We start from the raw sequence: 19,304 nt of genomic DNA, 5'->3' as shown, positions 1-19,304 counted from the left end.
TTAAAGAAAAAAATGTTAGTCTGACATATCTTATTCTCAGTAAAATAAAGTTAGAATTTCATGATCTTTATAATTTCTAATTTTTTATAATTAATTATATTTATTAAGTTAATAAATTGTTTATTAATTGTCATTTGTTCTGGAACAGTATTTTAATAGAAATATAGTGCTATATACACATATAATTATAAATGTCCTACAAGCCACATGTAAAAATGTAAAAATAAAGAAGTTTAATTATTATACTAACCTAATATATTTTATTTAACCTAATATATTCAAAGTATCATTTTAACATGAAATCAATATAAAAATTATTGATATTTTACATTCTTCGTATATTAAAGTCTTTGAAATCAATATGAATTTCACAATTATAGCACACCTCAATTTAATTAAAAATTTAGTCCCTCATTTGCATTAGCCATATTTCAAGATTTTAATAGGTAGGCTGTACAGTCAGTATCTCTTCCAAACTCACACCTAGGACCATGGCCGAACCTTCATTCAGATCCCAGGAACCATCTGCCTTTTGGAGGGAAGTCAGCTGTACAGGATGATTATCCCCAAAGATTTGGGGGGAGAAAAAAAAAAAGGATGAGAAAGCAAGGAGCTACCAGCCTCTGAGCATCCCTGATGAGAGAGGTCTGAATCCAGAGAGAGGCTGCAGCCAGAGTGCAGAGCTAAGCAGATCCTACCAAGAGCCCCATTTTGGTCCTTTCTCTGGGAGACATGCTTTTTCTCTGTGACAGTGTAAGCCACCCAAGTGATGTACTGGTACCAGGGGAGTTGCACTTAAAAATTCAACAAGATAAAGGTATGGTAGTAGAGAACTCACATGATAGTGGTGTTTAAAGTCTTATCCAAAAATAATAATAATAATAATAAAATAAAATAAAATAAAATCTTATCCAGTCTCGTTTAAGTGACCCTTAAAACTTTAAGTATGTTAAAAATTTTTGGACAAACAGAACTTAAATTTTAATTATCAAAATTTCAAAAGAAAGCAGATATAAAGGAAGCAGTCAGCAGTCTATCTTAAAGAGTAGTCAGTCTCGTGTCTAATCTTGATGGTATAAAAATAGCTTAAAGACCATATAGTTTTGACAGAAAGTATCTCACGTCTGGATATCTAGCATAAGGAATGACATACTTAGAGCAATTTAGAAATTAGTAGGCAAGAAATACTAAGTAGAACAACAGTTCAACTCTATGGGGAAAAAAATCTAAGGCTCTGTATCTCAAGAGTCTGAGTTTGAATCTCAGCTCTACTAACACTTAAAATGTACCTATATTGAACCAATGGAGATCTCAGCTTTCTCTATAAATTGGAGACAACTATGCCTGATGCATGAGAAAGGATGTAAAGTATCTAGAAGGCCCATCATGTGTTCCCTACAAATAGTAGTTGCCAATAAATTCACAAAAACCAGCAGCCAAACTTTGCTGTGTAAATTTTCTGCTTTAGTAAGAGGTTCCATAAGAGAGAAAGCCAGAGTGGGGATATTCCAAGTTACTGAGTATTAGGACAGCATTGGAAACCAACACAAACTGAGAACATACTCTGTGAATTACATTAAGAAGTTTCTCATGACAACCCTAGAAGATGAATAGTTGTGTAAGTGAGGAAACTTAAGGCTCTGAGAAGTGAGCTGGTTCACTTAAAACACCACAGTAATTGGGAGTCCAGAGATCTAAATTCACCTTAGACCTCAAAGCCCTCTCTTTAATTAGCAGCCTAAGGAGAATAAGTAATTAGACAGTAAGTGGCAAAGAAAATGTTTAAACAATCAAATAATTGTACACTATAAACTCTTGCTACAAAAATTTGTGAGGCTAGAAAGAGTTACCTTCAAGCCTATTTTAGTAGAAAAGGCACCCACCCCTTAGTGGTAAAATGTACTTTGACTCAATTTGTCATGTACATGAGAAGATCAGCTGCTTGGAACACAAGGCACCCTTTGGTGACAGAGAGAAAGTCATCAGACAGCATGAGGAAGGTCTGTCTTCAAATCCAACTTATAGAAGAATGACCAATGCAGCAGAAGCCCAAACACGGTAGAAGCTGAATTCTGCAGGAGGAGGGCCACAGCCTGCAGACAAGGTGCGTGTGTTACAGAGTTAGTTTAACTAGGGCTCACCACAGACTCACCTCTGGTGGGTTTCAGGGTCCTATCTGTAGACTACCAAAGCTGGGCTGACCCTGCCAAATATGAGAACTAGACAAATTTCACCCTCTGCCTGACACTTTTCAAACAGATTACCTCTGGGTAGAGAAAGCAACAAGAGGGCAGAGCACTGAAGATTAGTTCTTCAATCCCCATAGATCAGAGAAGAGAACTGAGGCTCATCTCACCTGTACGGTGAGTTTTCAAGTTGGTCCTGTTGGTGGAAGAATAAGCCCTTTCCATCTCTGGAGACATGCATTTCTTCTTTGGTCTATCACCAAAAGCTTGGTGTTTGTCTAGTCCTACATGTGTGACAGACAAATATTGATGAGAAAAAGTCCCTGGAAAGATGCTTACCTAGAGAGAACAGGTACTGGCTAATTGTGGATCTATGGGGATTGTAACCATTCTGCTGGTATGGCATGCTTGGGTAGAACGTGTTCCTCATGAGCCGAGGTGCAAGACGGTAGGAGGATGAGGCCTTTGTATGATATGAAAAACATCAGTACAGACATTGACACTGAGGTACCCTCTGCTCTCTGCCGTAGGCAAACAGCTCTGATACTTAAAGACATACACACTCCTATACATGTCAGTCTTGGTCACCATCTTTATTGTGTATTTTCTTTTCTTCCATGAGTGCGACTCCTGCACACAACCGCACCCTCTGAGCCCTTTCCACTGTGTCCTCCTGATACATGATAGTGATCTTTCCTGAACCTTTAGTTTCATTATAGGAAGATTCTTCCAACTATCTATGTTAACTTAAAATTAACTATCTTTCTAAAAAAAAAAACTTTTTCTCTCCACTTTCAAATGGTGGTTGCTCAAGGTACCATAACCCAAGTACCCAAATTTGAGAGATAGGGTTGGCAACAGCTTCAGTCCAAATTGCCACTTCCCTGTCATTACTCCTCTAACCGCGCCAGGATTACCTTCTCATATCCTAACCGTGGTCGACCTCCAACCTCTTTGCCACTTTCCATCATTCACTGAAGTATCAATAACTAGATCGAAACTTCCACTTCATTACAAGGCCTGCCATCATCTTGAGATATTAAGCACCCAGGTAGATAAGCTATTCAACACCCTAATGCAAAGCTTTTTGCCTCCCTTAAATTAAATGGCTCTAGCCTCCATTCTACTTCAGCTACTCCCTCAGAGCCTGGATGTTGATATCAAGCAGAATTATTCTACCTGTAAAACAAATAAATTGAAAAAATCTACTTAAAAAATACAGTATCCACTTTTTCCCACTTTCTAACACAGAGATTCTTATTTTACCTGGACTTTGACCTCATCTGGACTTCTAAATCTTTGTCTCCTCTGTTTTTTCCTATATAAAAACTTCCTCCTATCTTTACTCTCTTTCCATTTAGCTTAAGTCTCTGGTCCATCACTTTACGACTCTCATCAATATCTTCGACTCCAAGTCCCTAATTTCCTTTTCATCACACCTGTTTGGTAAAACCCAACCTTGAAGTTAAGACAACACTCCACTCTCTTCATTCTTACAGCAAAGTTGCTGAGAGGTGTTGAAATTAATCATGTAAACTGATTCTCTTTAATAATTTGGTGCCACTAAAGAAGTCAAGGTATCAAAACTAAAAACTCAACACTCCTTGACAAATGCTCTATTTCTCCCCGAGTATTTCACAATTCTATTTTCCACAGGGTTATTTCAAACCCTTTCCTCAAATTCTCTGTTCTACCACTCTAGTCTCATTAGTTAATATTGCAGTCTTTCACTAAAACTATAGAAAAACTATCAAACAGAAACTAAAAAGATGCCTCTCAGCCTGTGAACTAAAATCTAATCCCATCACCTTCTCTCCACTTTCTGGCAATAGGGGAAGAATGTCCTAATACTTGTCCTATTGAAAGCTAACCCCACCACTGCTGTTTTAGATCTCATCCTCTCTCACTTCCTCAAACTCCCTTCTCAATTAGCTAATCTTAGTACTTCCCCCAAAATTGCCAACCTTCTCTACTGGCACTATCCTATTGGTATTATAACACCTTTAAATCTCTCTCATTCTGAAAATTTAAAGAGATATAACACACAGAAAACCACCTCAACTCTACAATTTCTTCTATAGATAGTACTCTATTCCTTCCCCTTTACAACATTTATAAAAAGTGTCTATACAAGCTTCCCCTCATTTCTCACCTCTCATTTGCTCTTTAACAATGTATAATACAGACTATTTCTTAATCTAAGCCAGTGGAATTGTTCTTGATTAGATTAGCAAATTATATATATATATAAATATAAGTATATAAAAGTATATAAAAATATATAAATATATACAATATATATTTTATATGTATATATATACCCAATAGATCCTTTTCACTTCTACTTTGACTTCTCTGGAGTATCTGATACTTTGATAACTCCCTTTGTTATGTCATAGTTCCTTTTCTTTTGAATATGCACTCACATCTTTTTATTTCCTACTTCGTTCGTTTTATTATGGCTTGGGGAATCCATCCCCAGATACTGGATACTTTTCAGTGTTTCAATCTCATTGCCTTTTTTTTTTTTTTAACTTTTTAAAGAATGCAACATCAGTTTAGAAGGACTGTTGTCTTCATTTAGTAATTACATATGTTACACACAGACAAAACCTTTCATCATAGTTGTCATTGCCCTTTTCATCTTACTTTACTTGCCCTCTGAACAACTTCATCCATTCTCATGACTTCAGTTATTGCCAAATGTAGATCTTCATCCCTGATCTCTCTTCTGAACCTCGGACCCATCTATTTCCCTTTTACTGGACATCTTCGTGCGGATAGTTTATAGGGATCTTAAGTTCAAAATGCTCAAAAATAATTCCACATCTTATTCCCTAAACTTGCCTTTGTTCTTTTGTTACTCTATTAAATAAATGGTACCATCTTCCACCCCGTTTCCCAACCAAAGATCTGGGTCCACCTTGAAGCCTGCCTCTAGAATTAACATTATACATTCCCCTCCAGCCACAGAAACCTGCCCTGGAAATTTCTCCACCGGATCCTAATCCTCAAGCCCCTTATATCTAAAATCAAGCTTTCTTGGCTTATGCCTGAGACAGACTCAGCAATCAGCACCCATGTCTTAATACCACCAGGTTGTTAACCATCTAGTAATCAATAAAATAAATCAGTTTCAGATTTAGGCAGTGTTTATGTGCATTTTCTGTTTTAATTGTCCTTGCATCCCACCCTCAACCCTTATATCACTTTAAATCTCCTTGCAGTGGATATATTCTAGTTCTCTAGGACAGAAAAGTTTGATACCAGCCAGAAGTCCTAGATGTGAAAGAACAAAGGAAAAAAGGAACTTTCATAAACATTTCCTTTCTTTTTATTTTTTGTGGTTTCTTTTTTAAATTAATTTATTTTTAATTCTTTAATGTCACCACACATTTGACCCCTTTTACCCCATCTATCTCCCTTCTCCCCCTCCTCCTTACCCTCTGGCAACCACCAGTCTATTGTTTATGTCCATAAGTCTCTGTTTGTTTGTTGCTTTTAAGTTTACATTCCACATGTAAGTGATATCATGTGGTTTTCAACTTTTTCCTTCTGGCTTATTTTGCTTAGCATGATTATATCGAGGTCCATCCATACAGAGGAACTGAACAGACACTTCTCCCTAGAGGACATACAAATGGCCAACAAACATGAAAAGATGTTCATCATCACTAGCTATTAGGGAAATGCAAATTAAAACCACAATGAGATACCAACTCACACCTGTTAGAATACCTGTTATCAACAGGACAAGTAATAACAAGTGTTGGAGAGGATGCTACGAAAAAAGGAACCCTGAGGCATTGCTGGTGGGACTGCAAATTGGTACAGCCACTATGGAAAACAGTATGGAGGTTCTTCAAAAAACTAAGAATTGATCTACCATGTGATCTAGCAATCCCTCTACTGGGTATTTACCCCAAAGACTTGAAAGCACATATTCAAAAAGATATTTGCACACAATGTTCATCAGCATTATTCATGGTGGCCAGGACATGAAAACAACTTAAGTGTCCTATAATAGATGATTGGATAAAGAAGCTGTAGTACATATATGAAATGGAATATTAGTCATAAGAAGAAATGAAATATTGCCATTTGTGACAATAAACATTTCTTTTAAATGAATGATGTGTTCAAATAGCCATGGCTCCTAATTTTATGAGTTTCAATGAAGTAAAACCTCCATGATATTGTGGTATCACAGGCTTTAAAAAATTTATAGTGATAATTAGATACCATTCTCATGGATACCAATGGAAAATGATATATATGAATTTCAGTTTCAGCTAAAGATATACTTCAATTTGTAATTTAAATATATATATACATGTACATTAGAAAAGAAAAGAAAGTCTAAAAATCAACTACCTGAGCCTCCATCTCCAGATGGTAGAAAAATAACAGCCCATAAACCCCAAAAAATTATAAGAAAATAAAATAAATAAAATAGTAGCAAACATGATTAATAAAGAAAATAATCATACAATAGAGAGGATCCATATACTCAAAAGTGCTGGCGTTTTGAAAAGATTATTGAAACTGACAAACATTTAAGGCAAGGAAAAAATAGAGAAGGCACAAATAACCAACATCAAGAAAGAAAAGGGAATACTATGACTGATTTCATAAAACTTAATAACATTGTATGGCAACATCAGAGACACTGTTATGTCAAAAAAAATTGAAAAATGTAAATAAAATATATGAACTTCAATTAAAATCAAGAATATATAAAAATATAATGTTTCATTTCAATTAAAGACCTTTCAAAACCTTCCCACAGAAAAGTCTCCTGGCAACTTAGTGCAAACGCTATTGAAAGAAAATATTTCAGATGATAGAAAAACAGGCAACTCTTCTCAGCTCATTTGATGATGTCAGTATAAAACTGATATCAAAACCCAACAAGAATATTATAAGGAAAAAATACATTTCATTATTTTTCATAGAAATAGATTTTAAAATCGTAAACAATTATTAGCCAACTGAATCAAAAAATATATGGAAAAAATTTAAAGATTAAGCAATCACAATTTATTTGGGTTTATTTCATAAATGCTAGGTTGGTCTAACATTAACAAGTTATAATAACTCACACATTAAAAGAATAAAGGATAAAATCACACACTCACCTCAACAGATACATAAAATGCATTTGATAAAATTCAGCAACCATTATTTTTTTAAGAAAGAGAACTCTCAAAACAGAACTAGCTTTTTTTCCATTTATTTTAATCTGTCAATATACATTATTCTAGTAGCTATATGATAACTCATCTAGCATACCTAGCATAGTTAATTTAACTACTGTAAGACATTTTGATTGCTTATTACTATTTGATATTGCTAACATGGCAGAACATCAGTGCATAATTTTACCTATATTTACATTTATTTCCTTAGGTAAGAGTCTCAAAATTGGAATTACCAAAATGAACATTTGTTTGGACACGCATGGCCACATTTCTTCTCAAAAGTATACCAAATTATTTTGCTTCAAGCAATCTGAGAGTGCCAAATTCATTTCACCTTTTAAAGCACGAGACATCAGATTTAGAAAACTTTGATAATTTGAAGAGTGAAAATGTCATGTCATTATTTTTATTTTATTTTTATTTGCTCTTGCAGAGACTGATTTGTCATGTTTGTAAACTAGCTGTGCTTCATCTTACGAATTATTTGTTCATGTCCTTTGTCCAGTTATCTACTGATTCACTTAAACTTGCTTATGATATAGTTACATGATATTCCTTGACCCAAACCATTTTTGCATGCCATGATGTAAGTAAGCTATTTCCGTTTTTTACTCACTACTGGATAGAAGGAAAGAAAAGTGAGGACAACTTGAAGGTAATTCCAAGATAGGAGTTACTCCTTAGGAGGTAAGTAGAAAGGGAGAAAGAAAATACCTGTGTTCATTATAGGTCGTCCCATCTCCACAGCCACACTGGGAGTTTGCACCTCACTGTAGTAAATCAGGAGTTCCACATTGCTATCAAATTTGTGTCCATCGACCAAAGAAATATGAGTTAGAGACAGACAAAGAAGCCATGTTCACACTATTGCTGCTTGTTGTCTAGGGCTGAGGTCAGAGCTGAGGACTACAGCTTCTTCCACGAGTGAGCATAATAATCGGGGGCAGAGGTGAGAATGGAGAGGAGGCTCTGGAGATTGCATGGGGATAAAAAAGGAGCAGAGTGTGACTTCCTATGGGTTAACAAGAAAAAGGAACATTTAGGGAAGACTGAGTGAAGAACGAGATCAGGATCCAAGAATAAGGATGCTGGCCACAACAAGGTTCTTTCATTAATTACCTGAGCAGAAGTTTTATCACCCCCAAGGTACTCAATGGGACTCAAGGGACAGTTGCACTGGATCCTCTAAATGCCATGCTGGGAACTGATGGTGGCAACCATGCTTAGTGTGTAGGGCAGGTTCTCCAAAGGGACAATAAGAGTCAATCGTCCTCAGGCCACCCAACAAAAAGTTTCCTGAGTTGTATTTTCTCTTTCCATACCCCTCAATTGTGTGCCCCACTATCAGTACTCAAAGAGAGCAGATACTCACCAGAGAGCTGGTACCGAGGATTCGGGATGGCTGGGAGCACATAGTACAAGGCCCCATCTGCTTCCAGGGCCAGTTCTTACACATACTTCAGGGCGAATGTTGCCTTTGAGCCAGGGTGGAGGTTCCCCGCATTACAGTAGATGTCCCTGGAGCATTTATACTCCTCCCACAGGAAGGCTTGTTGGCCCTGGCTGATGGTGTTCTCGTAGTTGGTGTGGGCCTAGGGAGAAGAAGTGAAGAAAGGTGATATCAAAGGTGACATGGTTGATGAAGAAACAAGTGGCACAGAAAACAAAGACCGGTAAGGAGGGACTGTGACTGTTCTTCCCAAGTTCACAGCTATACTTTGAATATCTCTGATTGATTTTGACCCCCAAATGCTTTTAGGAAAATAGCGGCTAGACAGGAGTAGAGGAAAAAGGATTCAGCATCAGCCTATTTTTGTAAAGTTGCATTTGCTAGAGATCCTAAAGGGGAAAAAAATGGAGGAGATAAAGTACTCGTCCCTAGTAACTTCATCTTGATCTATAATTCTGCCATAATGTTCTTCCCATCTACCATAGCCTCAAAGCTATAGACAGCTGAGTCTTCATCCACGGGGAATATAAAGAAGGCCTCCAAAGGAGCTTTCTCCTCATTTTCATAGTTTAAGGTAGCAGATCCACCAGTTACAAATTCACAAATGGACAAGGTCACAGAGATGCTCTTCAGTGGCACTGCATATAGAGTGTTCGAGATTAACTAGTAGAATGTCTCCTGCAGGCCAGGCATTGTGCTAAGTGCCAAAGATACAATGGCAAGTGAGACTCACAAATCAAGCTTACCTGGCTCCTCTTGGTGGGTTAGTAGACCATAGGGTGCATCATGGCTACTGTGGAAAAGACACATAAATAGAGGGACATGTTTGGCATTAGCTTTTCAAATACCAGTACTTTATGTGCTTCTCTCTGGTATATTTGTGTGTGTGTGTGTGTGTGTGTGTGTGTGTGTGTGTGCATTTTTTTTTCTCTCCCAGAGAATAAGGCTAGGAAAGAAAAAGAAGCTGAAAGGAATGAGACAAGGTTAGGTTCCTTCTAAATACCAGACCTAGGTGGGGAAGCTATTTGAATCACTAAGTACCTACTAAACAAGAAATTTCTGAAACATCCTAAGGCTAGTCTAAACACAAGCACCACCTCTTCAAAATTTATTTAATATACCACTGTTTAGGTATAGTCAATAAGTGTGTGTGTGTGTGTGTGTGTATATATATATATATATATATATATATATATATATGCATATATATATATATCCCTGGAATGGTGCCTGGCCGATGGAAAGCATTTACTCAATGATGACAGATATTAGTATTGTTCTTGATATTGATGTCACCATTGTTAAATAAAGCTTGGCTGTTACTTTGGATCACACTCTTCAGAGACCTGCACATAACAGGTTGCCTGATCCAAAATGGACCCCTGCAAATTAGATCACTTATCTTGTGACATTTCCTCTGTTACTCATGATTGAAACCACTATTTGTTTTCAGGCCATCCTAAACATATCTTCCAAATTTCATTATCTTAGACAACCATTTCATGTGGTATGGCAACAAAGGGATACATGCATGTATGTACCTAGATTATGATTTACATCATTATTCTGTTATCCAGGTAATCAGTGGATGAGCCCAGTCCTAGTCATTGGCCTAATACTGTTAAGGGTAGAAGATTTTCAAAGTGAGTCGACTAGCTAAGTCAGCTACAGGGAAAAAATATCTTTAGATACCAGAAGTTGTCCTACTTGCTTCGGTGTGGTTTTAGAAAATGTATTGTATAGAATATAAAGATGGCCAGTGTTTGCTTCTGTAATCAGCCCACCTATTAACCAGAGTGTGGTACGAGACAACGTATTTGTGTTGTGTTAATGGTCAATTTCTACTCCTGTAACCTGCTTACTTGTTTGAGGTAGTTTTAGGCTTCATGAGCTGCCTCTCTTGAAAATGTTAAGGGTAAAGACTTCCCAGGAAATCAGAAACAAGGAGATGACTCCTCTAGGCACCAAAGCCTGAGAAAGAGGTGCAACATTCCAGGATAAAGATAACAAGACTGCCTATCAGGCTAGGTGTGATTTAGTAGTTCCCCAGATACATTTATCTTTGCAAAAGACATTAATGGCTAACATCTGTTGCCTGTAGTTTCTTTACCCTCTTTGTTCTAAGAAGTAGTCCAAGGCTTTATAAAACTGCCTCAAACAAAGACCCGGGGCTGATCTCCTCTAACCCAGTGTGGTGTGGTAGAGTCAGTCGCCGGCTGGCTAATAAAGGCTCATAATTAACCTCAACTGGCTCCGTGGGTCTTAGATTTGAGCGCACCACAACAATACCACTGGAGGCTTGCTGGAGCCAGCCGGCTAAAGTCGAACAGCACCTAAAAGAGGGGGGTGAAGCCTAAGGAAAAAAAGAGAAGACAGGAAAGCGCTTCAGGAGGGCATACAGTCTCACTGCTGCAGCCCCATCTTTATTTAGCTCAGCCTTTAAGTAAGTTTTTGGATACAATAGCAAAGCACAAGGTATATCATTCGAATGTTAACATTCACACAAGATCATTTAACATCCTTGTTATCTGGGTTGTAAAACATCCCCTTGTCTTAAAAGGATTTCTTCAGGAGGCAAACCTCCCCTCCAGGGTCAGTGATAATTAAATCAACCATTTGCTTCCTTGAACCATTGATAACACAGTCTCAGAAGCTGCTTTATGGCTCCCAAAATATGTGACACTTTCAGTGCCTTGTAATGGCTCCCGACAGAGGCTACCCTCCATCCATTCCAAACTGAGTCATCTATGAGCTTGCCTCTCCCTGTTCTGTCAAAGGGTGACCTGAGCTGCAATCTCCAGCACCAATAAGGAGGATTTTGACGGAAATCACACTCTAAGGAGCTAAGATGGAATTCCGTGGCACACAGAGAATGCTGAAGTAAAATAAAACTAACGTGCTCATCCAGAGTTCCAGAGGCAAAGGAGCTACTGGGAACTCTAACCATTACTGACGAATCTGCAGGAAAAACATGCAGGTCCTTGAGAAAAGCATTTTCCTTCTCAGAACAGCTACCTCCTCAAGAATTCTGAGGCTTTGGCATGACTATTTATATAGGCCCTCTGTGCTCATCCCAATCGCGATGTAAAACATCACAGGCCACTCGAACCCAGAGCAATGGCCACGTTTGCTCACCTATCTGATAGCAAGGTGTTTCTTACACACCATCCCCCAACACACACACACAAATTGGCACCAATAAATCAGGCTTTTTGTTCTGTGGCTGTTTTTCTTTTGAGGAAATGGCAAAATAGCTCACATCGAGTAGAAACACAAAGGGCAATCATGGCTGTGGGGAGAGGAGCAGCTGCTCAGTAAAAGGGTTTCCACGCAGACACTAGATGGAGTAAGTTCTCTGGTAAAACAGGTTGGAGCCAGGAAGAGCAGCAGGGAGCTTAAAGCAGAAGGACAAGGGACACAAGGCTACAACAACTGAAGAAACTGTGTCAAGCAACCAAATCTGTAAGCTTCACAGTAGTCACCAATGCTGGCTTCCAGGTAAAGAGACAGATACACAGGGTGAGCGTCTCCTACAAAAGAAACAGGCTTCTTTCCAGATTCTAATCCAGAACAAATTCCTCATTGAGGGAAATTTGCTCTTCTGCACCCTCTTGACCCTCCCCAGTACAAATTATGCAGTGTCAGTGTAAATTCTCCCTCCCTCAAGATTTCAGAAATGCACCTAGCAACAAAGGGTAGGCAGACTGGCCACTAGGGCTGACCAAGATCAAGGCCTTGAATCTGAGGCAGTTGGGAGAACAGAGGGCGGGTGTTTCGGGTCTGCATGTGTCTGGACTCACAGGTCTCAGGAGTCTGGGCTTGTTCAGTTCCCTCCCCTGCAGGGAGAGAGAGGGACCTGCCAGCGAGGGATGGAGCAGCGTCCACACCCCGCAGCCTGTTGCAGGGGAGAAGTGGAGAACCCGGGATCCAGACACGTGGGCAAGGAGTGAGCCTTGGATAGAAACGGATAGTGATTTAATCTTTAATTTTTTTCCTAGATTTTTAGTGTCCAAGTATTAACAGAAGGGATCGGAGTCAGTCTGTTGAAGTTCTGTATAGAAGGTATTAAGGGGTGCAACCCGATTTGGGTTGGGGGTAGAAGTGAGGCTTTGAGTTCCATTTCCACAGCATAAAATTACATAAAACTGAGGAAATACCAATTGTCCATATGCAAGAGGAAGGGAGGGAGCAGGGAGGGAGAAAAGGGAGAGGGATGGTGAAGGGGCGAGAGAGGGAGAAAGAGAGAGAGAGAGAGAGAGAGAGAGAGAGAGAGAGAGATAGAGAGAGATTGAGAGAGAGAGAGAGAGACAGAGAGAGAGAGAGAGGGAGGGAGAGAGAGAGAGACTGAGAGAGAGAGATGGGATGGGGGAGAAGGAAGGTAAAAGAGAAGGGAAGTAGGAAGAGGAGCTTTGAAATTATTAGGAGATGGCTAAATCCTCCTTCCACCCCACACAAAATTCCCCTAAACTGCCAAACCTGCTGAAACTCCGGGGATCATGAGCCACGACTAAATTCGCCACCTTTTTGCTTTGCAGTTAAAAAAAAAAAAAAAAAAGCCCCAACAGATTTAGAGACGGAGAAAGGGAATTAGAATGTGCGGGTCTTAGTCTTCAGGGATAAAGGGTGAGATCCAGGCCCAGCGCGCGGGCACCTTGGTCACCTACCTCCTCCTGCAGTCCGGAGCCTCTGAGTCACTGCCAGGAGAAAACAACTGCAGTCAAAATTACCAGGTGGACCCGCCCCCTTTTAGGGACCAGTTATAAGGTGGCAACATCATGAGTAAGGGATCGACGAGAAATTCCTAAATAAATACTCTAATATTTGCTTTTCTCTGAATCAAAGGAAAAGTGGTTTGTGTGTGTGTGTGTGTGTGTGTGTGTGTGTAATAGTAACATCAACAATGATATCAAAAACTACATATTTCTGTAATAGACTTAATTACCAAGGGCTTACTGTGTATTAGGCCCTGCTAATAATACTGTGGGCTAGGCCCTGAACTTTATGGGCTTCATATTAGTGACTTCTCAACTCTAAGCTGAGTCATTTGTCCCAAGATTGTATCCTCCCTATATCATGGGAGGAGGGAGAGGGGGAATTAGGAGCCAGGGCAATGTGCACAGGGCCCAAGTCTTCCCATCATGGGTCATTTATGGGTTTTTCTTCAGGATCTTAAGTTAAATTTTGAAGGGTAAAATGTTAGTTACAGATATCTGTGTTCATTTCCTGGCCAAGGAACACTAGTAATGATGGAGTTCCCTATGTCTTTTCTATTTAAAAATGACCTATCAAATCTGAGGCTTAAAGAAAGAGTCGTATGGCTGTTGAGAATCCGTATAGGGGAAAGAATATATGTATTGAAGACTCGGCTTGATTTTGGTCTCTGCAATGTATTTATTGTGGCACATTTATTCTCTTTGAGTCTGTTCTCTTATCTCTAAAATAGATATGATGATTACTTCCCTGAGTTATTTTTTAAACTCGAACGGCTATTAATAGATGTGGAGATATATATATATAATTATTACGCCCACTACAGATACACCACATATTCATATACGGTAAAGCACAATTTAAGCTCAAATTCTATTTTATCAGTATTAGGCTCTAAGATCATGTTTTTTACATATATCAAAATAATTGTGAGAGGGAATAATTCTTTTATCTTGGTAGAAATCAGGTCTGGTATTGTTTTGTGGTTGCAACTTTTTTCTGTTAGCTGAAGTATCTGGAAAACAGAGAAGTTGGAAAAGTGGGCAGAGTTCATTATTTGATCCACATGGACTAAAGAGGTTAGAACTAGAAGTCTGTCACAGACCAGACATGGCAGGCTTGGTTGGAAAGAATTGAATCAGGAAACTTGCATGATCCTGGTTATTGGAAGGGCAAGTATATAAAAAGTCCTGAACCTGGCACAATATATACAATTAAACAAAACTTTATAGCTATAAAAAATAAGAATGCATTTTATCTGTTTATTCATATTTCATTTATATACAATGAATAATTTCACTTTTTTTTCATATAAACTAAATTAACCCAACTATCGAACTTTTGAAAGAGAAACACATAGTTCATTCTTTTAGTCAGCATCCACTTATTGGGCTCCAGCTATATGTACGGCATTGTTCTAGACATTGCATCATGGCAATAAGACACCAAAAGATTTACTCACCTGGAACTTACATTGCAAGGGGAAGAAATATTTAATAAATAAAAAAGCAAATAAATAAACAAGAAAATATCCAGTAGTGAAAGTGCTTGAAGCAAACAAAACACATAGTGTAAAGGAGAATAAATAGAGGCTATTTTAAGTTAGGTATCTCCACCCAAAAATCTGTCCTTGCGACTTAGTGTTGCTAAGTATTCTCCAATATTGATTCTCTAGTTCAGCCCAAGTTTAGCCAACCTTGTGGTCTTTCAGAATAAAGACATTTCTCAGCCTCCCTTAAAGCTAGGTGTGACCTTATCCTAAATTCTGGTGCATAGGATACAAGGAATCATGTTTGCAACACCACATCATACTCTCCCAAAGAAAAGAGTATGGCCTCCCCTCCACTTTCCCCACCTCCTACTTACTGGTAGGAATATGGATATGTTCTCAGCCATTTTGGACCATGAGGACTACAGTGACAACCACAAAGAATGGAGAAGCAGCAATATAGAAGGATCCTAAGTCCCTGAGGCTTTCACGGAGTAGAACTGCTGTATTAGCATAGACTTTTACGTAATGAATTTGAATATGATTTGTAACAGTTACTTAGGCTTTGTGCCACACAACCTGTATCCTACCTAATACTTGGTTATGATCAATAAAAAAAGTAAACTTTTAAGGAAACTATCTTTTTGGAATATGAAAAGTGTATTTGCATAAAACGGAAAAATATCTGTGCATTACGAGAACTGTATTCAACTCATTTCAGCACCCACCAATGTCACACATATACCCTAAATCATGCCAGTGTATGTTAATCATAGAATGCTGCTTATTTTTATCTTGTTCTTCCGAGAATCATTTCCCTTCCTGAAATAAGAGCTGTTTGTGTTACCACAGAGAATACTTAGCACTGGTTTGGAACAGGCTTTCAGTAAGTTGTTTTGCTTATCCTCTAATATGATGCTGTTCTCCTCCTCTCTTTGTCATCATGGAGTTTCATTAAGGTCTTATGTTCTGTTTATTGTTTCTTCCCTGATATTTCTATAACAATTTATCTAAGATTTCCTATTGTTCTTATCATACTTGAGCCCTTTATGTGTTCTTAAACTTATAAACCTTTATGTAAATAAATACTCAAATGCATTAAATTATTGGTTAATGAATAAATGCATTTAAATGATAGTTATGTATACTCTCATGCTTTGTGATTGCTATCCACTAGCAATATTGTAAGAGAAATTTCAAAACTAACAAATGTCAGAAATGTACACGTCTTATAAGCATTTTTTTTTTTTACTCGACCTACTGGTAATAGCAATTACAAATAATAGCAATCATTTTCACACGATCACTGGTAACTTTCAAATTTTATGTTTGGATTGATCACATGAAAAATTGATCCCAACAGAAACAAATCATATAGTGGTTACCAGAAGGTAGGGAGTGGGGGAAGGGAGGAGGTAGTCAGGGCAAAAGGGGTCAAATATGTGGTGACAGAAAGAAATCTAACTATGAGAGGTGAACACACAGTGTAAATATATATATGCCTTACTGTTAAAGTTTACAGCTGAAACTTATTGGATTTCATTAACCAATATCACCATAAAAAATAAATTAATTGATTAAATAATAATAATAATAATAATAATAATGAAAAATAAAATTACCATAGATGACTGGATAATAGATAAGATGGACCAAACAAAAATATTTACCTGCTATGTACTGAGTTCTTATGAGAAACCCATGCCAAATATTTTTCATGGCTGTCATCACCGAGGAAAGAGTTAGGATAAGGAATAAATAAAATGGAGTCACTTCAGCTAATCTTCTAAAATTATTAACATTATGATGGTTGAGACTTGAGGAAAGGCTCTATTTTTGTTCTAGCCTAGGAACTTAATTTCAAAAAATCATAGGCGCATGCAGTATGTTTCAGGAAATGTATAAGCATTATCTCATTTAATCTGCATGATCACTCTATGAAATACTATTATAACTCCATTTTATAAATGACAATATTTTTTAAAAAGTTTTTGGCTTTATTGAAATATAATAGACAATGAGTTGCTTATATTTACATTGTACAATTTAATGAGTTTTTTTCAATTATAGTCTATATACAATAATATCCCAGTTTCAGTTTATAGCTTAGTAATCAGAGACTCGCATAACTCGCAAAGCGATCACCCCACTGAATCTAGTACCTCACTCTCCCCTTACATATTTATTACATTATTAACCATCTTCCCCTCTACATCTCCATCTCCATGTCTATTCTGCAACTATCCATTTGTACCACTTAATCCCTTTGTCTTTTTTTTTGCTGACACCAACAAATCCCCTCCCATCTAGTAGCCCTCAAAATATTCTCTGTATCTATGAGTTTAATTCTACTTTTGTTGTTTTTATTTATTTTGTCCTTTAGAATACACATGTACATGAAATCATGCAGTATTTGTCTTAAGCTGACCTATTTCATTCAGCTCAGTGCCTTCTAGGTCCATCAAGGCAATATCTTTTTCCATCTCCTTCCTTTTAGTGTACGTGTGTCTTTTAATCTAAAGTAAGTCTCTTGTAGGCAGCATATGTAGGGGTCTTGTTTTCTTATCCATTCAGCCATTCTATCTTTTGGTTGGAGCTTTTCCATTTGAGGTATTTGTTGATAGGAATGTAGTTATTATTATTCTTTATGCCTCTTTTCGATGCATGCTTTTTCTTCTTGAAGAAGTTCCTCCAACATTTCCTGTAACACTGGCTTGGTGGTGATAAATTCCCTTAGCTTCTTTTTGTCTGGGAAGCTCTTTATCTGCCCTTCAACTCTAAATGATAGCTTTGCTGGATAAAGAATTCTTGGTTGTAGATACTGGGTTTTCATCACATCAAATATTTTGTGCCAAGCCCTTCTGTCCTGCATGGTTTCTTTTGAGAAATCAGCTGCCAGTCTTATGGGTGTACCCTTGTAGATAATTAACTGCTTTTCTCTTGCTGTTTTTAAATTTCTCTATTTATATTTAACCTTTGGCATTTTAATTGTGATGTGTCTTTGGGTTCCTCTTTCTTGGGACTCTCTGAGTTTCCTGGGGTTGTACGTCTATTTTCTTTACCAAGTGAGGGAAGTTTTCCATCATTATTTCTTCAAAAGCTCTTTAAAGTCTTGCTTTCCTTCAAGTACCCCTATGACATAGATATTTATACATTTAATAGTGTCCCATAGGTTCTTTAAATTATTGTTATAGTCTTGGCTTCTTTTCTCTTTCCATTCTGATTGAGCGTCCTTGGCTTCCCCATCCTCTATGTAGATCATTTGATCCTCTTCTTTATTCACTGTTTATTCCGTTTAATGTACTCTTTGTCTCAGATAAAGTGTCCTGCATTTCTGACTGGTTTCCTTTTATAATTTCCGTATCCATTTTTATGTTTTCATCTCTTTGTTAAAGTTCTCACTGAATTCATCTACACTTCCCCTAAGTTCATTGACCATCTTTATAACCAGCGTTTTTAACTCTGCATCTGTTACATTGCTTGACTCTGTTATTTCTGGATCTTTGTTCTGTTCTCTCATATGGTTTCTGCTTCTTTGTCTTCTCATTTTGGCTGCCTTTCTGTGTCTGTTTCTCTGCACTAAGCAAAGCTTTTAAATCTCCTGGTCTTATTAGTGAGGCTTTGTGAAGTAGGTGTCCAATGGCACAGTCCTGAGAGGGGTTCGGCTGCAGGACAAGTTTAGCCCCAGGCTGTGCCCCTCTGGCGCCACCTGTTAAGATTCAGCAACCAATCCACAGATGCTGTGCTTATGGTTGCCTCAAGAGGCATGGCCAGAAACCATGGTCAGCTGCCACCAATGTGGCTCTTGAAACTGCTCAGCAAGGAGCATCACACTCGCCGAGGACACAACAGGATGTGACTTAGGTTGGGCCACTAATTGAGGGAGATGAAATTTGAGGGAAACCTGTGGGAAAAGCGAACTTCGTTATTCAGTTTGATGATGTCTCAGCTATGTCAGCTCTGGGTTCGCACACTGCGGTGTGGGAGACGACTCAACAGAGAAAAAATGGATACTGCCCACACTTCTATGCAGAGCAAGCTTCCACTCCAGCCCTCACTCCCACAACTCAGTGTCCTCCTGTAAGTCCTTGGTGCCCCGTGAACTGCTGACCCTGCACTGGTGCTCAGAGCGAGCAGGTCCGTCACTGCGAAAGTCCGCTCACTGACACGGCTCCTTTAAGAGGAGTCTGCAGCTGCCACCTGTCGCTGCCATATCCTCTGTCCCACTCAGCTACTTGGGACGGGCCAGCCTCGCATCCTTGCCCCAT

The 19,304-nt window shown here is 38.3% G+C and overlaps 1 non-coding gene and 1 pseudogene across 1 annotated transcript; both read right to left on the bottom strand.

Annotated features, from left to right (window-relative positions):
* Positions 1-2,019: 2,019 nt before the first annotated feature.
* Positions 2,020-19,304, bottom strand: LOC107500574 (annotated as a pseudogene).
* Positions 4,733-4,817, bottom strand: LOC118603324. Its single transcript, XR_004951196.1, has one exon. It is a non-coding gene; the product is annotated as a small nucleolar RNA SNORD127 (small nucleolar RNA).

Source organism: Rousettus aegyptiacus, unplaced genomic scaffold (genome assembly GCF_014176215.1).
Source record: "Rousettus aegyptiacus isolate mRouAeg1 unplaced genomic scaffold, mRouAeg1.p scaffold_m13_p_5, whole genome shotgun sequence".
NCBI lineage: Eukaryota > Metazoa > Chordata > Mammalia > Chiroptera > Pteropodidae > Rousettus > Rousettus aegyptiacus.
This window is presented reverse-complemented; position numbering and strand designations above follow the sequence as displayed.